Raw genomic sequence first — 10,435 nt, 5'->3', positions numbered from 1 at the left:
TGTTGCAGCCCAAACGTCAGTAGCACCCAGGCAACGACCCCCGGTCAGGCGCCTCCTCATTTCCCTGAGCAGGAGGAGGGGTGGGGACACTTACTCCCCGAACTCAGGACTCAGGGGGAAGTGAGTCTGGAAGGGAAACAGCAGCTTTTAGTTTTAAAGTGAGTGAAATAAACGATTTGCTGGGGGCAGGGGGGTTGGGTTTCTGCACATCTGGGTGACAGGCAGGCAGGGCTGACCCCTTATCTGCCCGGTCCGCACGCTTGGACCCAGCCACCGCCGGGCCTGGGGCTTTATCTGCCCCCATTTGGCCCACGAGCCCCCGATAAAATAAACGTTTGCTGTGTGGCTTTCTTGTGGTCACTGAGTCTTGCGCTGTTTTGTCTCTGACCCGCGCAACCCAGAGGGTTCGCAGTGGAGGTCAGGGGTCTGATAAAGGGGCCGCTGGGTCCCTGAACCATGTCTAACAAGAGCAATGGCGAGGCGACAGGATGGTGGAGGAAGCGGGGCGCCTCCAGAGCCCGGGGCCTCACTCCAGACATCCCCCTCCCCCCACCGCACACCGCGGACCGCCTGCCCAGGAAGCTTCAGGAGGTCTGGGGGAGAAGGAAGACGGATGCCCACGTGGGTGTCTGCAAGCGAGGGCTGCCTGAGGAGCGCGGAGGATCCTGCGGATCCGGAAACTTCTGTCTGGAGGCTTGAGAATGCCACCCAGAAGGAAGCTTGCAAGAGTGGGGGCCATTCGTCTGGGCAGCAGCTCCGCTCTGCAGGTGCCCTGGGAACAGCAGGTGGGGAGCCCACGGGCCGGGCCACCCGCTCCCCCCACCTGCTGTTCTGAAGACTGAGGGGGGAGGCAGGGGCGCAAACACCAACAGCCACCCCGGGGTCCAGGCAGGAGGCGGGGGGCCCACCCCCCCCACTTGCCTGCAGCACCCTGGCACTGAAGGTAGCGCCAGATGTCATGCCCTTAGCCCCCTCCTGTCATAAGGAGGTAAACTGAGGCCCAGAAAGGCAATCAATGGCCTGCGCTAGAGACCGGGGCTGGTGACTCCCACGAAGAGAAATGAGACCGTCAGGAGGCCCAGATGGCCTCGAAGACCCCCCACGTCCACGCTGGCAGCGCCTGCCCTTCGCCACCAATAAGATGTGCCCATACGGGTGGCTGCCTGTGGAAGGAAGGGGCGATCCCCGAGGCGGATGCCAGCAAGGTGGGCGGCCCCGCGGCGTGTCCAGGAAGGGAGGGCACATCTGGGGCAGTGTCACCTCCCTGCCATGCCCCCCCAGGAGGCATGGCCCGTCACCAGCACGGGGGCACTCCACCACCCCACACGCCAACGAGCCTGGGGGGATGCCGTCCCCAGGCGCCCTCGGCAGGAGGCGGCGCACCTACCCACAGCGTGGTCTCACCGCCTCCCCCCACCGCAGACCCGAGGACCGTCTTNCCTCGCGCGCCCCCAAGCGCCCGGGGGTGGAAGGGCAGCGGCGTGCCCTCCGCTTAATCCTGTTGCCCTAATACTCTCCCAGGCAATACGCAGGAGCGAAGTCTGCGATTTAATCAAGTATCTACCGTCATATTGCAGATGACACTTACTCATGGCATATGCTCTGTCATAAGTAGTAATTATAATGGCTTAATAAATGAGTTTGATTTGTGTTATATGCACAGTGTATATGCACATACACATACTAATATCACTGCTAAACAAAGTATGTTATTACAACACACATAAACTCAATAGACAATATGCAAGTATCTTGTATAACAAAAAACATCATGTACAGCATAATAAGTGACAATACATTTAAAAGCGTTAAAGTCTCTGCATACAATGTCTCCGTAAGCTAGAGACCTATTGGGGCGCCTGGGTGGTTCAGTCTGTTAAGCGACCGACTTCGGCTCAGGTCATGATCTCACGGTCTGTGGGCCTCGGGCTCTGTGCTGACAGCTCAGGGCCAGGAACCTGCTTGGGATTCCTTGTCTCCCTCTCTCTGTGGCCCTCCCCCTTCCTGCTCTGTCTCTTTCTCTGTTAAGAATAAATAAGAAAACATTAAAAAAAAAGTCAGAGACCTAGTTCTTGTTTACTTTTTTGTTTGTTTTTACTGTGAATACATTCCCAGTACCTAATATAGAACATAACACCTAGAATAAAATACATATTTGATAGTATTGATCAACCAGATGGGAACTATTATCATTTCCACTCTACACACAAGAAGACAGCTCAGAAAGCTGAAGCCACTTGCTCAGAATCACAAAGAATCATGATCATGCTGTGAGTCAGTGTATTAAGAATAATTGTGTTCACACAGTAAAGTTTAATGGTGACTTTATTAATGACATGGCTAGGAGGTTACTAATTCTGAGGTCACGATTTGGAGAATAATAAAGGTTGGTATTATTAGTTTTATTCATGACTAATCGCTTCTGCTGGCGGGCGAGTAGGGGAGTCTGGACACCCAGCTAGTGAGGGGCAGACCTAGGATGTTTCCACCCAAGCCTGTCTGACTCCGGAGACTGTGTGGGGTGCTGGCAAGGAAGGTTGGAGACTGGGCTGTGGGGTGCCTGGCAATGAGATGTTAGGAAACCAGGAAAATGGAGAAGGTCCCAGTCAGACCTGGGGGTTACAAAGATGTTTCTGAAATGTTCTCCATCAAAACAAAGACACAAGTCAAGAAAGAGAAGGGATGGAGAACAGGACTCGGTGTGGCGAAAGGAATCCCCAGTTTAGCGGGCGTCAGAAGACAGCCCACCCTTGGGGGACTCAAAAGGCTTAAGGGAATCAAAAGACCAAGGATGAACACAGTGTGTCCATCCACACGTTGGCATATTATCCAGCCTTAGAAAAGAAGGAAATCTGAGACCTGCTACAACATGGCTGGACCCGGGACACTGTGCGCAGTGACAGAGGCCAGACACAGAAGGACCCATCCTGCGTGACCCCACCCACAGGAGGTCCCCAGAGGCGACCCGTCCACAGAGACAGAGAGTAGATGGTGGGAGCCGGGGGTGGGGTGGGGGGCGGGGAGTCTGTGCTTCATGGGGACACAGTCTCAGTCTGGGAGATGGAAAGTTCTGGAGACAACGGTGGGGGCGGCTGCACGACAGTGTGCGTGTGTTGACGCCGCTGAGCTGTGCACTTAGAAAGGGTGAGGATGGTACATTTTATGTTATGTGCATTTTACCATATTTTAAACCAAAAAAAAAAAAAAAAAGGCTCCAGGAAGAGTTCTTTGGACACATGCCATGGACAGATCTCCTGAATCATCTAGAATCTGCTTTGAAAGACTAGAGCAAGGTTCTGCAAGTGTGGTTCTTGGACCCGCAGCCTCAGCATCACCTGGGAGCTGTTAGACTTGCAGATGCAGCTGGTGGGGCCTGTAATCTGGGTTTCAGAAAACGCCCTTCACCCCCCACCCCGACCCTCCAGGCGATTCAGATGCCTGAGATTGAAAACTACTGGCTCAGACACCTGGAGGATCAGGACCACGAAGCAAATACAAAAAAATCAACTTTCAGGTTGATTCGGAATCTCTCTGGGAGGGAAGTCAATACTAAAATTGAAAGCACCAAAAAGTGGCAAAACAGGTCTTATTTAGACGTGCGGAAGTATATGTCAATCAGTTGAGAGAGGCCAAAGGGGAGGAGCCTCTGGGAAGGGAGAAATTGTGGGGTGGCAGTGGCACCACTAAGTTTAGCGAATCTAAATGAGAATTGGACTCCTCGGAGTGCGCGCATTAAGTGCACCCGTTATTGAAAAAAAAACACAAAAACCACAAAAACCAAAAAAACCAAACAACCTCAAACGAGTGTTGTTGCGGGAGGCAGGAGAGCACGCGAGGGGAATGGGGAGGAGGGGCGGGGACGTGGGCGGGGACGCAGCCTCTGATCCCCCTCCTTCCGGCTCTCACATCCCCGCTCCTCTGTTCCCATTTTGCAAGCTGGGAAACTGAGGCTCGGGCTGGGGCCGGTTTCCTGGTTTCTGGCGCCCCCTGGTGGCCATTACCGTCATCACCAGGTGCTGCAGATAGGGATTCCATGCGTCCTCAGCCCTATCATTCATTCATTCATTCATTCATTCATTCATTCATTCATTCTTGCCACAGATAGCTACTGAGCACCTACTGTATACCAGGCATTGTTCCAGGCCACGGAGACCCAGGAGTGACCAAGACAAAACCTTAACCTCAATGAGGTGACAGTCTGGAAAGGCAGATAATCAGACACAAGACCCAAAGTCGTTTCAGGTGCTAATAAATACTTTGGAAATAACACAGACTTGGTACAGCGATGACAGACGGATGGATACAGGCGGGCTTAGCAGACAGCGCGTCGATATGCAGCAAGCGCTGGTCCCATCCAACTACCATCCAAGCCGACTAAAGAGTAAAACTTCCAATGTCGTTTTAAACGTTCTAGAAATCACATTTTGAACAGGACAAATGACCAGGTAAGGTTAATTTTAACAGTAAGGGGCGCCTGGGTGGCTCAGTCGGTTGAGCATCCGACTTCAGCCCGGGTCATGATCTCACGATTCGTGAGTTCGAGCCCCGCGTCGGGCCCTGCGCTCTCTATGCAGAGCCTGCTTGGGGTCCTCTCTTCCTCTCTCTCTCTCTGCCCCTCCCCTGCTCACTCTCTCTCTCTCAAAAACATTTTAATTAAAAAAAGCAATATATGTCATTTAACCCAATACCTCCGAAGTATTGTCATTTCAACACAGAATCGACATTGAAAACAGCGAGGTTTTCACATTCTTTTTTGCTGAGCCTTTATTCTCCTGCTGGTGGATGGGTAGTGGCTGGAAGCTGTGGACCTACTGGGCGCCCACTTTACAGACATTCGTTCATTCATTCGACCTTCGAAAGAGCCCCAGGAAGCCGGCGCTAGGGTCTTCCCCATTTTTCAGGTGAGGAAACCGAGAAGGTTCAGGGACTTGCCCAAAGCCGCCCAGCAGGGAAATGGTGAGCCTTCCTGGCCTTAGGTTCCCCCGGGTGAGTCTGGGCCAAGAGGCAGAATTTGCGCTCAGCTCTGTCCGGTGAGAAGGCTCTGCCGTACGCGGCGCAGCAAGAGCGAGGCCTCCGCAGGTTCGAGGAGGGTGGTGAGAAGGGCAGCCAGGCGTCGCCCGCCGACCTGCCCGCGTGTCCCGGTCCCCACGCTGACGCCAGAGGCTCAGGGTTCGCCAGAGAGAGCAGAGCGGCGGCTGGGCCTGGCCTCCGGGCGAGCAGGGGTTAAGGCCAGCTGTCCCACGTGAGGGCACCTTGCGACAGAGCCACACACCCAACCAGCTGCTGGCCTCTCGCTCCGTCCTGCACCTAATCCTGCTGGTTGCCCTGGTGCGGGACAGACCGGCCGCCTCCACGCGGGAGGAAGAGTTGGGGAAGCGAGTGGGGAGGCCCGAGCCCAGACTCAGGCCCTCTCTGTCCCCCCGCGCCGGGCAGGCACCCAGGCCCTGGCTCCTGCCACCTGCCCAGAGGCCACCCAGGCTCCTAGACGGGTAAGGCCCCCACCCTGCTCGGCGCGGACGGAGCTCCCTGGCCTCAGGCCCCCGGGACCTCCATTACCCGCCCCTCCCCGCCCGGAAAGCAGGAAGCTGACCCTGGTGCGTGGGCATCTGACATAGTTTCTAAGGGATTATCTGGCCGGCAGTTACTGCCCCTGGCAACCTGCCCGGGACGCCCGAGCCAGAGACTTAAAAGGGTCATTGTTGGCCCAGGTGAAGGCCAGGGAGGCAGAGGAGGCCCCGGCCGGTCTCTGATGCCCCACACTGAGGAAGGGAGGCCCGGGCCAGCAGGGGCGGGTGGGGCAGCCGGGTCCTGCGGTGCGTGGGGCCCTCCTGGAGGGTCTGAAGAGATCCCCAAGTTTCCAGACAGTGGCGCTCGAGCCCCCCACTGCCGGGGCCTGTGGGAGGGGGGCCCACGGAGGGCTCATCCCTCTCCTGTCTTGATTCCTTCCCGGGGCAAAACCTTGCCAGGAAGGGGCGGGGGCGGCGGCCAGAGCCTCCTGTGGGCAAGGAGCCGGCTGGTCCGCAGGGCAAAGGAAGCCCAGAGGACAGGGCTGGGTGGCGAGAGTTTTTTCTGGGTCATTTGCTCCCCAAAGTGCAGGACAAAGAGAGCTTCCTGGCCAGCCAAGTGTCCGATTGCACCTCAAGTCTCTTTGTCTGGAAGAGAGAGGGCCCCGGGGCCAGGGAGGCGCAGGCATATGAGTCTCGGGGTTTATAGCTGGTCTGGGATTTGGGATCACTCCTACGGAGCAGAGGGGTTTCAAATCTGGGGTCTGTGGGGTTGGGAGGGGATATGCATTGACTGTCACATCCCACCTGCCTGGGGTTTGGAGAGAAGACCTGTGGACTCAGGTAGACCTCGCCTCCAGCCACTTCGCCTATCTAAACCTCCACTTTCCACTCCGTAAAATGGGTGCGGTTCGAGTCACCACGACCCAGGGCTGCTGAGAGTGGCAAACGATAACGCGGGTAATAGGTTCTCAGTCATCGGGAGTCGGGGTGGACCGTCCAACCCCAAACTGGAACTCAGAATATGAGGCGAGTCGCAATGTCCCGTCCACCTTCATGTTAAACAGAAGTTGCAGTCGGGCTCAGAGAGGGGCAGCCACTTATGCAGGGCTGCACAGTAAAGTAGGGCAGAAAGGAGAGGACCCCCCCCCCCACTCCAGGCTAAGCATCTTGTAAACGTCCTGCCTCCTTGGCTCAGTGCTTCTGCGTGGCCCTGAGTTCTGGGGAAAGTCTGCTGCGGCGAATTCGGGTTCCCATTCTTCCTCCTCAGCCCGGCCTTGAGCCAGCAGGGCAGGGTTTGCCCAGGGAGGAGCCTGACACCCTTTGGAATGGGCTGAGGTTAGTGGGAGATGGCACTGGGAGGAGGGGCTGCCCAGGGAGTGAGCCTGCATTTATCAAGCACCTACTGGGTGCTGGGTGTCCTTCGGGACCTTGGGGAGTCAGCAGGGAACCAGACCAACAAAGATTCCTTGTCTTGTGGGCTGGGCTGGGCTGGTATTTTGGTAGAGGAAGACAGACAAGAAATGAGAGACATAATGAGGAAGTAAATTGTATCCGGGGTTGAAGAGTGGTCAGTCTCACAGGGGGGAAACATGCGAAGGAGCCCCAAGGGCAGGAGTAAACCCCAGGCGGGGGGGTGGGGGTGGGGTATTTTACAACCTTAAGTAGGAAGATCAGAGGCAGCTTTCTTGAGAAGGCGACATCTGAGTGGGCTGGAAGGAAGTGAGTATTTGGGGAAAGAGCATTCCTGACAGAGGGCACAGCCCGTGCAAAGGTCCTGGGGCAGGTCCAGGCCTGGAGTTGGAGGAACAACCAGAAGGCCAGTGCGACTGGAGCAGAGTGGGAGAGGGGAGGGGCGGGGCAGGCTGTGCAGGGTGCTGGAGGTCAGGGGAGGGCTTAGGCTTTCATCCCAGGGAGGTGGGAGCCCCAGAGGGCTGTAGACAGACCGGCAGTCAGGGTGGGACCTGACTTGGTGCTCGCAGGCGTCCCCTGGTGGCCTCTGCGGGGAGGNAGCAGGGTTACCGGGGAGGCCGAGCCTGGAGCCCTTGCTAGATGCGGCTTCAAAACAAATAAGCAAAACATTTTATTCTGGAACCATCTAAAACCGACAGCAAAGTTGTGGACACCGTGGACTCAACTGCAGACCGTATTCAGAGAATGGGACTTGTCTCTTCTGCCCAGAGCGGCATCCGGGCCCTGTGGCTGTGACCTTGCTCCATGAGCTGCGTTGCCCGGAGGAGGTGCTCAGCGCCTCACTTGGGGTTTCCCCTCATGGCTGCGCGGGGAGGGGGAGGGGGAGGGGGGAAGGGCAGATTCAGGGCGGTCAGGTCCGGGCGGGCCCGGGAGGGAGGCAAGTCCCAGGGCTTGGCAACACCGGGGTTCCCAGGGCAGCTGCACGAGAGCCCCGTGACATACGTAGGCGGGAAGGAAGGTGAGGAGGGGCGTGTAGACTCTTCCAGAAGCTTGCGGCGTATGGGATGCAGCTGGAGGGGCTCACGGAAGGGATGCCCACGCCCCCAGCCCCCCGATAGGAGGAAGCCAGAGCTCTGGAAGGAAACCGGGGACAGGAGAGCGCAGCTGGGGGTAGGACCCAGACCCTGACGCCCCTCTCGCACTGTCCGTGGTCAGCCCGGCCTCCGTACCTGTGCCCCGCCAGCTGCCCTCAGCCACCCCTGCTACGGGTCCCCCACGACCCCCCCTTGCCGATCCTCATGCGCTCGGTGGCCGAGCCCGCCGCACCCAGGATCTTCCAGAGTACACAGCACTGCTCTCTCCATGCTGTTCAGAGTCTCAGGTGGCTCCCATGGGCCCTTTAGTCACTTATTAAGCACCGACTGCATACCGGGCACTGTTCTAGATGTTTGGGATACTACAGTGCTAGAGCTCACAGGCCAGCAGGGAGCAGACGCCTTCCAAAAAGAGTCCCATGAGGAAGAGAGCAGTTAATGAGCTGTGACTGGGGCTCAAGAACATTCAATAGCTCCTTACTACTCGTACAGTTATTGAATATCCGATCAAGGCCAGGCTTTGGCGTACGCTCGAAAACTGCTTCTTGATGGCTTTGAACTAGTTTACAGCCCCGTCAATTATAGGAAACGGGTAACATTGCACGTGATTCTGATCCATAGAAGAGCGAGTGAATGTTGTCCGATGGAAACTGCTGACTATTGCCCTGTGGACCTGCAGCCATTCACCAGCTTACCATCAATTTCTAGAAACTGTTTGTTTTTTATTTTTGAGAGAGAGAGACAGCGTGAGGAGGGGAGGGGCAGACAGAGAGGGAGTCACAGACTGAAACAGGCTCCAGGACCTGAGCTGTCAGCACAGAGCCCGACGCGGGGCTCGAACCCACGAACCGTGAGATCATGACCTGAGCCGAAGTCGGACGCTCAACCGACTGAGTCACCCAGGCGCCCCACTTACCATCGATTTCTAAATTCATTTCAGCATTCATTTCTTTTGGGTAATGTTTTCTCTTTTTTAAGTTTATGCATTTTGAGAGAGAGAAAGAGAAAGAGCAGGGGAAGGGCGGAGAGAGGAAGAGAGAATCTCAAACAGACTCTACTGTCAGCGCATCAGAGCCCGACACGGGGCTCGATCGCATGAATCATGGGATCAGGACCTAAACGGGAATCAAGAGTCACACACTTAACAGACTGAACCACCCAGGCGCCCTTCTTGTTCTTAATTTTATTTTTATCTTTGTGTTTTTATTTGAGAGAGAGCGAGCGAGCGTGAGTGGGGGAGAGGGGCAGAGGCAGAGAATGAGAGAGAGAACTCTAAGCAGGCTCCACGCTCAGCACGGAGCCGGATGCGGGGCTCGACCCCATGACCCTGGGACCATGACCTGAACTCCATCAGGAGTCGGGTGCTCAAACCACTGAGCCGGCCAGGCGCCCCAGTTTCAGCACTGGGGTGTGTGTGTGTGTGCGTGTGTGTGTGCGCGCGCGCGTGCATGAACAGTCTGCAGTTGAGTCCATGGTGACATGGGGGGTTGGTTTCCAAAAAATCTCCCGCGGCCGCCAGAGACGGTCCTGTGGGGCGAAGCCAGGTGAGGACCATACGGGGACTCTCTGAACTGTGTCGACAACTTTGCTATCCGTTTTAGATGATTCCAGAATAAAATGTTTTGCTTGTGGTTTTAAAGTCGCATCTAGCTGGGGCTCCAGGCTTAGGCCTCCCTGGTCACCCCCCCCCCAACTCTGGTTCAGCCCACAGTCTGTCCTACCCGCAGCGGCCACCAGGGGACGCCTGCGAGCGAGCACCACGGCGGGTCCCGCCCTCCTCTGCCTACAGCCCTCCAGGGCTCCCATGTCCCAGGCGAAAATGCCCAAGTCCTCACTGAGGGCCCCAAGGCCCTGCAGGACCTGCCCCGCCCCCTCCCTCACTCCCCCTGGCTCACTCTGCTCCAGCCACGCGGGCCCCCTGGCTGTTCCTCCAACATGCCCAGGTCCTGCCGCAGGGCCTTTGCACAGGCTGTGTTCTCCACCGGGAACACCTAGATCTCCCCATGGCTCCTCCCTCGTCTCCTTTAGGGCTAATTGTTGCTCTGCTTGGATGCCTCTCACCTCCACCACTCCTACAAACTCAGTTCTCCTTTTGAGTGCCCTTCCTCAGGGAAGCCCTCCCTGAGCCCCCAGCCCCTGTCGGGCCTCCCTTCTGATGCTCTCCGAAGTCCAGGTAGTACTTTTTAGTTAAGTCATGTGACGATCCGGTCATTGTCCTGCTCTCCTGGGTCTGTCTCGTCAGTCCCACGTGTACACAGTAGGTGCTCAGTAAATGCAGATGAATGAACCAGAGCCTGCCGGGCTGCAGAGCTGCTACGGGGCGCTCTTGGGTTTGAGTGACACGTGTTAGGCCACAGATACGGCCTCAGCCTCCCGCAGCCCAGCAAAGCAGCCTCCACGGGGGGGGGGGGGGGGGAGCCCCCT

This window comes from Crocuta crocuta, unplaced genomic scaffold, assembly GCF_008692635.1.
Source record: "Crocuta crocuta isolate KB4526 unplaced genomic scaffold, BGI_CrCroc_1.0 scaffold110, whole genome shotgun sequence".
NCBI classification, from domain to species: domain Eukaryota; kingdom Metazoa; phylum Chordata; class Mammalia; order Carnivora; family Hyaenidae; genus Crocuta; species Crocuta crocuta.
This window is presented reverse-complemented; position numbering follows the sequence as displayed.